Genomic DNA, 13,032 nt, shown 5'->3' on the forward strand with positions numbered 1-13,032 from the left:
GTCTAGGGCCACACCACCCTGAACGCGCCCGATCTCGTCTGGTCTCGGAAGCTAAGCAGGGTCGGGCCTGGTTAGTACTTGGATGGGAGACCGCCTGGGAATACCGGGTGCCGTAGGCTTCTTTTTTTTTTTTTTTTTTTTTTGTTTTGCCTCTTGTTCTGTCCCCTCTCTGGGAGCGAGGCGGCGGCCCCGGGCGGGGGTCACCCCCACCCTCAGCGCCCGCCGCGGTGCCTGGCGCCCCAGCCCGCACCGTGGGGCCTCCTCTTGTCCCAAGCCGCGACACCGCCGTCACGCGGCAGCATGCGTGGCTTCTGGACTGTCAGGTCTCAGACCAAAGGTCTGCTCTGTGGGAACCGACACGCTGGAGGAAACCTTGAGAGTCTGAGAGGGGAGGGAGTTCCAGAAGAAGGCCAGGATGTCATTTTGAGGGAGTATGTGACCAGAACTCGTCCCGTTGCTTTTGGGGTTCTATGGGCTACACGTAGGAATCTTTGGTGGTGGCACCTGATGTTGGGGGATCCGGAGTCACACCCAGACCTGCTCCACAGGCCTCCTTTTACTTTTCTCTTCGGATTCATTATGTTTAAAAAGTGTCCCTTATCTCTATGATTGCATTTTCTTTTCTCTCTCTTTTCAAGCAGATGATGGGAGTCCAAGTATTAAGGTGACATGTGTTGCCCGTGCCCCCCTCCCCCCTGTGTTCTTATTCATTAACCTCTGATGTTGTTCCAGCGTATTGTGGGGGTACCAATGTTAAGGTCGGGTACGTTGCCCTCTCCCAGCCTCCCCCCTCGGGTCAGAGCCTCAAGTGCGCCCATCCCCCAGTCGGTGCGCACCCACCCCATTCCTAATGGAGGTGTATGCCCATCCCCTCCCCCCACCCGCCCGACACCCACCCGATGAAGGTGATTCCTCTGTGTCCACTTGGGTGTCCGTCGGTTCGTACCCATTTGCTGGTGAGCGCGAGCACGTGGTGCTCGTGTGTCCATTCTTGGGCTACCTGGCTTACTGGAACGGGTTCCAGCTCTGGCCAGGAGAACCACGAGAGGTGCCCTCTCACCGCTGCTCCTCCTAGCTGAATAGCACTCCGTGGTGTCCACGCGCCACATTTCATTTACGCACTCGTGGGTCGATGGGCACTCGGGTCGCTTCCAGGTCTTTGCGATTGTGACTTGTGCCCTGACTCTAACCCTAACCCTTACCCAGCCCCGTCTCCTCCTCGGCCCCTGCCTGACTGACTCCTTCCCGCCCGGCCTGTCACCTGTCACCGTCCTCTGCCCCTGCCTGACACGCTCCTCCCCGCCCGGGCCGTCACCGTCCTCGGCCCCTGCCTGACGGGGCTCCTCCGTCGCCTGGGCCTTCCAAGGGCTTGGTGTGGACGCTGGTTCCAGGACGCCCTCCCAGGAACCTGGTAGCAGGGCGGCCGCAGCGTCTCGCGCCACCCAACCGTCCGCCGGCCGGCGGCCGTCGCTAAGTGGCCTGCGGGGGACGTGCCCCCACTGTGGGGCGGGCGCCCAGCCTGGTGTCTTCTCTGAGGCCCCGTGGCTGCTTTTCCCCCCCGCAAGGGGAGAGCCGCGGAGGTGGGGACCGCCTCCTCGTGGGGACGTACACCCAGCTCTCCACGTCGGATTCCGGGGCTCTCTGTCCTGCCAGAAGGCCCAGCTGGCCTGCGGGTCCTTAGAGTGGCAAAAACATCCGAAAACTGAGATTGAGGGTCCGGTGGTTGTCTGCACTTTTGTGCTGGGCACCCCAGGGAGGCCCGGGGGCTGGCTGGACAACGCGGTCTGCTGGGCGGGGGGGGGGGGTTTGGAGGAGCAACTGATGCCCTTTGCACTTTGGGTAGCAAGTGTCTGAGGTGTCTCTGAGCCCTGCGCCATGTCGGGGGTGGGGGTGGGAGGTCGTGGGGGGGGTGGAGGAGCAGGAGGAGGAGGAGGAGGAGGAGGTGGGAAGGGCCGTGGCCTGCAGTCGTGTTCCCGGGGTGGCTTCTTCCACAGGCTGCTTGGCCTGGGCTCCCTGCACCTGGGCCTTTGGAGGACTGGCCCTGTGCTTGCCAACGCTTCCCCTGCAGGGACCCAGAGCTGGGAGGTTGCATCTCTCAGCCCTGGGTCGGGCAGAGCCCCAGCGGGCCATGCCCACAACCTCTCTCAGCACGGGTCCCCCAGAAGGCTCCTTTGGGACCAGGATTCTCTTGCGGGTGACTCTTTAAGGTCTGGCCCCTGGATGGAGGGGCACCAGGAGTAGAGGAGCAGGAAGGGGAAGGGGGTGGCCGTGCGAGGGGACACTTTGAGGCCAAGTCCCAGCTTCAGCCTGATCCTCCTGGGAACCCCGGGGTGTACGTCACACCTCCTGGTTGTCCCGCTCTGAGACAAGGAGCCGGGCTTCGCATTCCCCCAGCAGCCAGTCGTGGGCTGAGGACACCTGGGGCGTTGGGAACTCCCTGGCTTCTCCTTGGCTTAACATCTGGAGCTGCTTGTGAATCGTGCCGCCACACACACCCGAGTGCAGGTGTCTTCTGCACAGACTGCGGGCCTCGCTCTTCTGAATGCCGCTAGCTCGCCACCCACCCACGGGTGAACCTGGTCAGGGTACTTTCTCTCGGGGGCAGACTCTGATCCTGGCGGGCTACCGGTGTCTCTGTTTGCTCGTTTCTTTCTTCCATTTCGGGAAAGGCTTCCTTACTGGGTGTGGAAATCTCCTATGCCTTTCCTCGCCTATTCTGTCAGCTTTAAAATTCTCTTTCAGTTGCCACCCTCACAGATGGATTAGGAAACTCTTTCCGGTGCACTCATTAGTGAAATGACCTCAATGAAGCTGGAATCCAATATCTAATCGCCGATTTTTAGCGAGTCCACACGCCAGGGGGGTCGGGGTCCAATGCAGCCCCGGCCAGGCCCAGGCCCCTTGGACTGGGCCACAGGAGGACACAGAGGAGGGTCCCGGCCCCCACGGTCGCGTTGCCGGCAGTTCTCCAAGGGCTTGGGCGTTTTCCAGAGGTAGGAGATGGAGGGGACTGATTTCTTCAGCGCCCCACTAACCACGCCACCCCACCCATGGGACACATCCCAAGAGAGAGAGAGAGACGCCCCATACACTCGCTCCCCTCCCCCATGCGCTGTGCCCCAGCCCGGGCCCGGGGGAATAGGCGGCAGCCCACCCACAGGGTGGGGGGCGCAGCTGAAAGGGGTTGTCGGGGAGGGCGGCCCCTGCCTGGGGTCAAAGGGCGGGCGACCCGCGCGTGCGCAATCGGCGGCGGCGGCGGCGGCGGCGGCGGCGGCGGCGGCGGCGGCGGGGGCGGCCACGAGCTGGGGGTGGGCCAGGCGAGGAGAGGAAGGGGGCTGGAAGGTCTCCACCTTGGCGAGTCCAGCCGTGGAGGCGCATCTTGTGTGAGTGTGAGTGAGTGAGTGTGAGTGTGTGTGTGTGTGTGTGTGTGTGTGTGTATAGAGAGACAGCCCCCCACCCCGGCCCGCCGCTCCCTGCCCGCCCCGCCCCGCCCCGCCTGTCACCCCCGTCCCTCGGAGCCCGCCGGACCCGGCCGGTGAACTCAACAGGCCCGCCCGGTGCGGGTCAGCGCCGGCGCGGGGCCTGGGGCGGGAGGAGGCGGCGGGGAAGCGCAGAGAGGCTCGGCTTCTTGAGCGGGGCAGGGGCGCCCTCCGCCGTCTAGGGCCACACCACCCTGAACGCGCCCGATCTCGTCTGGTCTCGGAAGCTAAGCAGGGTCGGGCCTGGTTAGTACTTGGATGGGAGACCGCCTGGGAATACCGGGTGCCGTAGGCTTCTTTTTTTTTTTTTTTTTTTTTTGTTTTGCCTCTTGTTCTGTCCCCTCTCTGGGAGCGAGGCGGCGGCCCCGGGCGGGGGTCACCCCCACCCTCAGCGCCCGCCGCGGTGCCTGGCGCCCCAGCCCGCACCGTGGGGCCTCCTCTTGTCCCAAGCCGCGACACCGCCGTCACGCGGCAGCATGCGTGGCTTCTGGACTGTCAGGTCTCAGACCAAAGGTCTGCTCTGTGGGAACCGACACGCTGGAGGAAACCTTGAGAGTCTGAGAGGGGAGGGAGTTCCAGAAGAAGGCCAGGATGTCATTTTGAGGGAGTATGTGACCAGAACTCGTCCCGTTGCTTTTGGGGTTCTATGGGCTACACGTAGGAATCTTTGGTGGTGGCACCTGATGTTGGGGGATCCGGAGTCACACCCAGACCTGCTCCACAGGCCTCCTTTTACTTTTCTCTTCGGATTCATTATGTTTAAAAAGTGTCCCTTATCTCTATGATTGCATTTTCTTTTCTCTCTCTTTTCAAGCAGATGATGGGAGTCCAAGTATTAAGGTGACATGTGTTGCCCGTGCCCCCCTCCCCCCTGTGTTCTTATTCATTAACCTCTGATGTTGTTCCAGCGTATTGTGGGGGTACCAATGTTAAGGTCGGGTACGTTGCCCTCTCCCAGCCTCCCCCCTCGGGTCAGAGCCTCAAGTGCGCCCATCCCCCAGTCGGTGCGCACCCACCCCATTCCTAATGGAGGTGTATGCCCATCCCCTCCCCCCACCCGCCCGACACCCACCCGATGAAGGTGATTCCTCTGTGTCCACTTGGGTGTCCGTCGGTTCGTACCCATTTGCTGGTGAGCGCGAGCACGTGGTGCTCGTGTGTCCATTCTTGGGCTACCTGGCTTACTGGAACGGGTTCCAGCTCTGGCCAGGAGAACCACGAGAGGTGCCCTCTCACCGCTGCTCCTCCTAGCTGAATAGCACTCCGTGGTGTCCACGCGCCACATTTCATTTACGCACTCGTGGGTCGATGGGCACTCGGGTCGCTTCCAGGTCTTTGCGATTGTGACTTGTGCCCTGACTCTAACCCTAACCCTTACCCAGCCCCGTCTCCTCCTCGGCCCCTGCCTGACTGACTCCTTCCCGCCCGGCCTGTCACCTGTCACCGTCCTCTGCCCCTGCCTGACACGCTCCTCCCCGCCCGGGCCGTCACCGTCCTCGGCCCCTGCCTGACGGGGCTCCTCCGTCGCCTGGGCCTTCCAAGGGCTTGGTGTGGACGCTGGTTCCAGGACGCCCTCCCAGGAACCTGGTAGCAGGGCGGCCGCAGCGTCTCGCGCCACCCAACCGTCCGCCGGCCGGCGGCCGTCGCTAAGTGGCCTGCGGGGGACGTGCCCCCACTGTGGGGCGGGCGCCCAGCCTGGTGTCTTCTCTGAGGCCCCGTGGCTGCTTTTCCCCCCCGCAAGGGGAGAGCCGCGGAGGTGGGGACCGCCTCCTCGTGGGGACGTACACCCAGCTCTCCACGTCGGATTCCGGGGCTCTCTGTCCTGCCAGAAGGCCCAGCTGGCCTGCGGGTCCTTAGAGTGGCAAAAACATCCGAAAACTGAGATTGAGGGTCCGGTGGTTGTCTGCACTTTTGTGCTGGGCACCCCAGGGAGGCCCGGGGGCTGGCTGGACAACGCGGTCTGCTGGGCGGGGGGGGGGGGTTTGGAGGAGCAACTGATGCCCTTTGCACTTTGGGTAGCAAGTGTCTGAGGTGTCTCTGAGCCCTGCGCCATGTCGGGGGTGGGGGTGGGAGGTCGTGGGGGGGGTGGAGGAGCAGGAGGAGGAGGAGGAGGAGGAGGTGGGAAGGGCCGTGGCCTGCAGTCGTGTTCCCGGGGTGGCTTCTTCCACAGGCTGCTTGGCCTGGGCTCCCTGCACCTGGGCCTTTGGAGGACTGGCCCTGTGCTTGCCAACGCTTCCCCTGCAGGGACCCAGAGCTGGGAGGTTGCATCTCTCAGCCCTGGGTCGGGCAGAGCCCCAGCGGGCCATGCCCACAACCTCTCTCAGCACGGGTCCCCCAGAAGGCTCCTTTGGGACCAGGATTCTCTTGCGGGTGACTCTTTAAGGTCTGGCCCCTGGATGGAGGGGCACCAGGAGTAGAGGAGCAGGAAGGGGAAGGGGGTGGCCGTGCGAGGGGACACTTTGAGGCCAAGTCCCAGCTTCAGCCTGATCCTCCTGGGAACCCCGGGGTGTACGTCACACCTCCTGGTTGTCCCGCTCTGAGACAAGGAGCCGGGCTTCGCATTCCCCCAGCAGCCAGTCGTGGGCTGAGGACACCTGGGGCGTTGGGAACTCCCTGGCTTCTCCTTGGCTTAACATCTGGAGCTGCTTGTGAATCGTGCCGCCACACACACCCGAGTGCAGGTGTCTTCTGCACAGACTGCGGGCCTCGCTCTTCTGAATGCCGCTAGCTCGCCACCCACCCACGGGTGAACCTGGTCAGGGTACTTTCTCTCGGGGGCAGACTCTGATCCTGGCGGGCTACCCGTGTCTCTGTTTGCTCGTTTCTTTCTTCCATTTCGGGAAAGGCTTCCTTACTGGGTGTGGAAATCTCCTATGCCTTTCCTCGCCTATTCTGTCAGCTTTAAAATTCTCTTTCAGTTGCCACCCTCACAGATGGATTAGGAAACTCTTTCCGGTGCACTCATTAGTGAAATGACCTCAATGAAGCTGGAATCCAATATCTAATCGCCGATTTTTAGCGAGTCCACACGCCAGGGGGGTCGGGGTCCAATGCAGCCCCGGCCAGGCCCAGGCCCCTTGGACTGGGCCACAGGAGGACACAGAGGAGGGTCCCGGCCCCCACGGTCGCGTTGCCGGCAGTTCTCCAAGGGCTTGGGCGTTTTCCAGAGGTAGGAGATGGAGGGGACTGATTTCTTCAGCGCCCCACTAACCACGCCACCCCACCCATGGGACACATCCCAAGAGAGAGAGAGAGACGCCCCATACACTCGCTCCCCTCCCCCATGCGCTGTGCCCCAGCCCGGGCCCGGGGGAATAGGCGGCAGCCCACCCACAGGGTGGGGGGCGCAGCTGAAAGGGGTTGTCGGGGAGGGCGGCCCCTGCCTGGGGTCAAAGGGCGGGCGACCCGCGCGTGCGCAATCGGCGGCGGCGGCGGCGGCGGCGGCGGCGGCGGCGGCGGCGGCGGGGGCGGCCACGAGCTGGGGGTGGGCCAGGCGAGGAGAGGAAGGGGGCTGGAAGGTCTCCACCTTGGCGAGTCCAGCCGTGGAGGCGCATCTTGTGTGAGTGTGAGTGAGTGAGTGTGAGTGTGTGTGTGTGTGTGTGTGTGTGTGTGTATAGAGAGACAGCCCCCCACCCCGGCCCGCCGCTCCCTGCCCGCCCCGCCCCGCCCCGCCTGTCACCCCCGTCCCTCGGAGCCCGCCGGACCCGGCCGGTGAACTCAACAGGCCCGCCCGGTGCGGGTCAGCGCCGGCGCGGGGCCTGGGGCGGGAGGAGGCGGCGGGGAAGCGCAGAGAGGCTCGGCTTCTTGAGCGGGGCAGGGGCGCCCTCCGCCGTCTAGGGCCACACCACCCTGAACGCGCCCGATCTCGTCTGGTCTCGGAAGCTAAGCAGGGTCGGGCCTGGTTAGTACTTGGATGGGAGACCGCCTGGGAATACCGGGTGCCGTAGGCTTCTTTTTTTTTTTTTTTTTTTTTTGTTTTGCCTCTTGTTCTGTCCCCTCTCTGGGAGCGAGGCGGCGGCCCCGGGCGGGGGTCACCCCCACCCTCAGCGCCCGCCGCGGTGCCTGGCGCCCCAGCCCGCACCGTGGGGCCTCCTCTTGTCCCAAGCCGCGACACCGCCGTCACGCGGCAGCATGCGTGGCTTCTGGACTGTCAGGTCTCAGACCAAAGGTCTGCTCTGTGGGAACCGACACGCTGGAGGAAACCTTGAGAGTCTGAGAGGGGAGGGAGTTCCAGAAGAAGGCCAGGATGTCATTTTGAGGGAGTATGTGACCAGAACTCGTCCCGTTGCTTTTGGGGTTCTATGGGCTACACGTAGGAATCTTTGGTGGTGGCACCTGATGTTGGGGGATCCGGAGTCACACCCAGACCTGCTCCACAGGCCTCCTTTTACTTTTCTCTTCGGATTCATTATGTTTAAAAAGTGTCCCTTATCTCTATGATTGCATTTTCTTTTCTCTCTCTTTTCAAGCAGATGATGGGAGTCCAAGTATTAAGGTGACATGTGTTGCCCGTGCCCCCCTCCCCCCTGTGTTCTTATTCATTAACCTCTGATGTTGTTCCAGCGTATTGTGGGGGTACCAATGTTAAGGTCGGGTACGTTGCCCTCTCCCAGCCTCCCCCCTCGGGTCAGAGCCTCAAGTGCGCCCATCCCCCAGTCGGTGCGCACCCACCCCATTCCTAATGGAGGTGTATGCCCATCCCCTCCCCCCACCCGCCCGACACCCACCCGATGAAGGTGATTCCTCTGTGTCCACTTGGGTGTCCGTCGGTTCGTACCCATTTGCTGGTGAGCGCGAGCACGTGGTGCTCGTGTGTCCATTCTTGGGCTACCTGGCTTACTGGAACGGGTTCCAGCTCTGGCCAGGAGAACCACGAGAGGTGCCCTCTCACCGCTGCTCCTCCTAGCTGAATAGCACTCCGTGGTGTCCACGCGCCACATTTCATTTACGCACTCGTGGGTCGATGGGCACTCGGGTCGCTTCCAGGTCTTTGCGATTGTGACTTGTGCCCTGACTCTAACCCTAACCCTTACCCAGCCCCGTCTCCTCCTCGGCCCCTGCCTGACTGACTCCTTCCCGCCCGGCCTGTCACCTGTCACCGTCCTCTGCCCCTGCCTGACACGCTCCTCCCCGCCCGGGCCGTCACCGTCCTCGGCCCCTGCCTGACGGGGCTCCTCCGTCGCCTGGGCCTTCCAAGGGCTTGGTGTGGACGCTGGTTCCAGGACGCCCTCCCAGGAACCCGGTAGCAGGGCGGCCGCAGCGTCTCGCGCCACCCAACCGTCCGCCGGCCGGCGGCCGTCGCTAAGTGGCCTGCGGGGGACGTGCCCCCACTGTGGGGCGGGCGCCCAGCCTGGTGTCTTCTCTGAGGCCCCGTGGCTGCTTTTCCCCCCCGCAAGGGGAGAGCCGCGGAGGTGGGGACCGCCTCCTCGTGGGGACGTACACCCAGCTCTCCACGTCGGATTCCGGGGCTCTCTGTCCTGCCAGAAGGCCCAGCTGGCCTGCGGGTCCTTAGAGTGGCAAAAACATCCGAAAACTGAGATTGAGGGTCCGGTGGTTGTCTGCACTTTTGTGCTGGGCACCCCAGGGAGGCCCGGGGGCTGGCTGGACAACGCGGTCTGCTGGGCGGGGGGGGGGTTTGGAGGAGCAACTGATGCCCTTTGCACTTTGGGTAGCAAGTGTCTGAGGTGTCTCTGAGCCCTGCGCCATGTCGGGGGTGGGGGTGGGAGGTCGGGGGGGGTGGAGGAGCAGGAGGAGGAGGAGGAGGAGGAGGTGGGAAGGGCCGTGGCCTGCAGTCGTGTTCCCGGGGTGGCTTCTTCCACAGGCTGCTTGGCCTGGGCTCCCTGCACCTGGGCCTTTGGAGGACTGGCCCTGTGCTTGCCAACGCTTCCCCTGCAGGGACCCAGAGCTGGGAGGTTGCATCTCTCAGCCCTGGGTCGGGCAGAGCCCCAGCGGGCCATGCCCACAACCTCTCTCAGCACGGGTCCCCCAGAAGGCTCCTTTGGGACCAGGATTCTCTTGCGGGTGACTCTTTAAGGTCTGGCCCCTGGATGGAGGGGCACCAGGAGTAGAGGAGCAGGAAGGGGAAGGGGGTGGCCGTGCGAGGGGACACTTTGAGGCCAAGTCCCAGCTTCAGCCTGATCCTCCTGGGAACCCCGGGGTGTACGTCACACCTCCTGGTTGTCCCGCTCTGAGACAAGGAGCCGGGCTTCGCATTCCCCCAGCAGCCAGTCGTGGGCTGAGGACACCTGGGGCGTTGGGAACTCCCTGGCTTCTCCTTGGCTTAACATCTGGAGCTGCTTGTGAATCGTGCCGCCACACACACCCGAGTGCAGGTGTCTTCTGCACAGACTGCGGGCCTCGCTCTTCTGAATGCCGCTAGCTCGCCACCCACCCACGGGTGAACCTGGTCAGGGTACTTTCTCTCGGGGGCAGACTCTGATCCTGGCGGGCTACCCGTGTCTCTGTTTGCTCGTTTCTTTCTTCCATTTCGGGAAAGGCTTCCTTACTGGGTGTGGAAATCTCCTATGCCTTTCCTCGCCTATTCTGTCAGCTTTAAAATTCTCTTTCAGTTGCCACCCTCACAGATGGATTAGGAAACTCTTTCCGGTGCACTCATTAGTGAAATGACCTCAATGAAGCTGGAATCCAATATCTAATCGCCGATTTTTAGCGAGTCCACACGCCAGGGGGGTCGGGGTCCAATGCAGCCCCGGCCAGGCCCAGGCCCCTTGGACTGGGCCACAGGAGGACACAGAGGAGGGTCCCGGCCCCCACGGTCGCGTTGCCGGCAGTTCTCCAAGGGCTTGGGCGTTTTCCAGAGGTAGGAGATGGAGGGGACTGATTTCTTCAGCGCCCCACTAACCACGCCACCCCACCCATGGGACACATCCCAAGAGAGAGAGAGAGACGCCCCATACACTCGCTCCCCTCCCCCATGCGCTGTGCCCCAGCCCGGGCCCGGGGGAATAGGCGGCAGCCCACCCACAGGGTGGGGGGCGCAGCTGAAAGGGGTTGTCGGGGAGGGCGGCCCCTGCCTGGGGTCAAAGGGCGGGCGACCCGCGCGTGCGCAATCGGCGGCGGCGGCGGCGGCGGCGGCGGCGGCGGCGGCGGCGGCGGCGGGGGCGGCCACGAGCTGGGGGTGGGCCAGGCGAGGAGAGGAAGGGGGCTGGAAGGTCTCCACCTTGGCGAGTCCAGCCGTGGAGGCGCATCTTGTGTGAGTGTGAGTGAGTGAGTGTGAGTGTGTGTGTGTGTGTGTGTGTGTGTGTGTATAGAGAGACAGCCCCCCACCCCGGCCCGCCGCTCCCTGCCCGCCCCGCCCCGCCCCGCCTGTCACCCCCGTCCCTCGGAGCCCGCCGGACCCGGCCGGTGAACTCAACAGGCCCGCCCGGTGCGGGTCAGCGCCGGCGCGGGGCCTGGGGCGGGAGGAGGCGGCGGGGAAGCGCAGAGAGGCTCGGCTTCTTGAGCGGGGCAGGGGCGCCCTCCGCCGTCTAGGGCCACACCACCCTGAACGCGCCCGATCTCGTCTGGTCTCGGAAGCTAAGCAGGGTCGGGCCTGGTTAGTACTTGGATGGGAGACCGCCTGGGAATACCGGGTGCCGTAGGCTTCTTTTTTTTTTTTTTTTTTTTTGTTTTGCCTCTTGTTCTGTCCCCTCTCTGGGAGCGAGGCGGCGGCCCCGGGCGGGGGTCACCCCCACCCTCAGCGCCCGCCGCGGTGCCTGGCGCCCCAGCCCGCACCGTGGGGCCTCCTCTTGTCCCAAGCCGCGACACCGCCGTCACGCGGCAGCATGCGTGGCTTCTGGACTGTCAGGTCTCAGACCAAAGGTCTGCTCTGTGGGAACCGACACGCTGGAGGAAACCTTGAGAGTCTGAGAGGGGAGGGAGTTCCAGAAGAAGGCCAGGATGTCATTTTGAGGGAGTATGTGACCAGAACTCGTCCCGTTGCTTTTGGGGTTCTATGGGCTACACGTAGGAATCTTTGGTGGTGGCACCTGATGTTGGGGGATCCGGAGTCACACCCAGACCTGCTCCACAGGCCTCCTTTTACTTTTCTCTTCGGATTCATTATGTTTAAAAAGTGTCCCTTATCTCTATGATTGCATTTTCTTTTCTCTCTCTTTTCAAGCAGATGATGGGAGTCCAAGTATTAAGGTGACATGTGTTGCCCGTGCCCCCCTCCCCCCTGTGTTCTTATTCATTAACCTCTGATGTTGTTCCAGCGTATTGTGGGGGTACCAATGTTAAGGTCGGGTACGTTGCCCTCTCCCAGCCTCCCCCCTCGGGTCAGAGCCTCAAGTGCGCCCATCCCCCAGTCGGTGCGCACCCACCCCATTCCTAATGGAGGTGTATGCCCATCCCCTCCCCCCACCCGCCCGACACCCACCCGATGAAGGTGATTCCTCTGTGTCCACTTGGGTGTCCGTCGGTTCGTACCCATTTGCTGGTGAGCGCGAGCACGTGGTGCTCGTGTGTCCATTCTTGGGCTACCTGGCTTACTGGAACGGGTTCCAGCTCTGGCCAGGAGAACCACGAGAGGTGCCCTCTCACCGCTGCTCCTCCTAGCTGAATAGCACTCCGTGGTGTCCACGCGCCACATTTCATTTACGCACTCGTGGGTCGATGGGCACTCGGGTCGCTTCCAGGTCTTTGCGATTGTGACTTGTGCCCTGACTCTAACCCTAACCCTTACCCAGCCCCGTCTCCTCCTCGGCCCCTGCCTGACTGACTCCTTCCCGCCCGGCCTGTCACCTGTCACCGTCCTCTGCCCCTGCCTGACACGCTCCTCCCCGCCCGGGCCGTCACCGTCCTCGGCCCCTGCCTGACGGGGCTCCTCCGTCGCCTGGGCCTTCCAAGGGCTTGGTGTGGACGCTGGTTCCAGGACGCCCTCCCAGGAACCCGGTAGCAGGGCGGCCGCAGCGTCTCGCGCCACCCAACCGTCCGCCGGCCGGCGGCCGTCGCTAAGTGGCCTGCGGGGGACGTGCCCCCACTGTGGGGCGGGCGCCCAGCCTGGTGTCTTCTCTGAGGCCCCGTGGCTGCTTTTCCCCCCCGCAAGGGGAGAGCCGCGGAGGTGGGGACCGCCTCCTCGTGGGGACGTACACCCAGCTCTCCACGTCGGATTCCGGGGCTCTCTGTCCTGCCAGAAGGCCCAGCTGGCCTGCGGGTCCTTAGAGTGGCAAAAACATCCGAAAACTGAGATTGAGGGTCCGGTGGTTGTCTGCACTTTTGTGCTGGGCACCCCAGGGAGGCCCGGGGGCTGGCTGGACAACGCGGTCTGCTGGGCGGGGGGGGGGTTTGGAGGAGCAACTGATGCCCTTTGCACTTTGGGTAGCAAGTGTCTGAGGTGTCTCTGAGCCCTGCGCCATGTCGGGGGTGGGGGTGGGAGGTCGGGGGGGGGGGGGGTGGAGGAGCAGGAGGAGGAGGAGGAGGAGGAGGTGGGAAGGGCCGTGGCCTGCAGTCGTGTTCCCGGGGTGGCTTCTTCCACAGGCTGCTTGGCCTGGGCTCCCTGCACCTGGGCCTTTGGAGGACTGGCCCTGTGCTTGCCAACGCTTCCCCTGCA

At 63.7% G+C, this 13,032-nt stretch overlaps 4 non-coding genes across 4 annotated transcripts; all 4 read left to right on the plus strand.

The window, feature by feature from the left end:
- On the plus strand, positions 1 to 119 carry LOC142868570 (5S ribosomal RNA). The gene has a single exon (XR_012917516.1). It is a non-coding gene; the product is annotated as a 5S ribosomal RNA (ribosomal RNA).
- A 3,536-nt stretch (positions 120 to 3,655) lies between these two features.
- On the plus strand, positions 3,656 to 3,774 carry LOC142868571 (5S ribosomal RNA). The gene has a single exon (XR_012917517.1). It is a non-coding gene; the product is annotated as a 5S ribosomal RNA (ribosomal RNA).
- A 3,536-nt stretch (positions 3,775 to 7,310) lies between these two features.
- Positions 7,311 to 7,429, plus strand: LOC142868572 (5S ribosomal RNA). The gene has a single exon (XR_012917518.1). It is a non-coding gene; the product is annotated as a 5S ribosomal RNA (ribosomal RNA).
- Positions 7,430 to 10,964: 3,535 nt separating this feature from the next.
- On the plus strand, positions 10,965 to 11,083 carry LOC142868573 (5S ribosomal RNA). Its single transcript, XR_012917519.1, has one exon. It is a non-coding gene; the product is annotated as a 5S ribosomal RNA (ribosomal RNA).
- Positions 11,084 to 13,032: the final 1,949 nt, after the last annotated feature.

This window comes from Microcebus murinus, unplaced genomic scaffold (assembly GCF_040939455.1).
Source record: "Microcebus murinus isolate Inina unplaced genomic scaffold, M.murinus_Inina_mat1.0 scaf034_hap2_Mmur4.0, whole genome shotgun sequence".
In the NCBI taxonomy this organism is placed as follows: Eukaryota; Metazoa; Chordata; class Mammalia; order Primates; family Cheirogaleidae; genus Microcebus; species Microcebus murinus.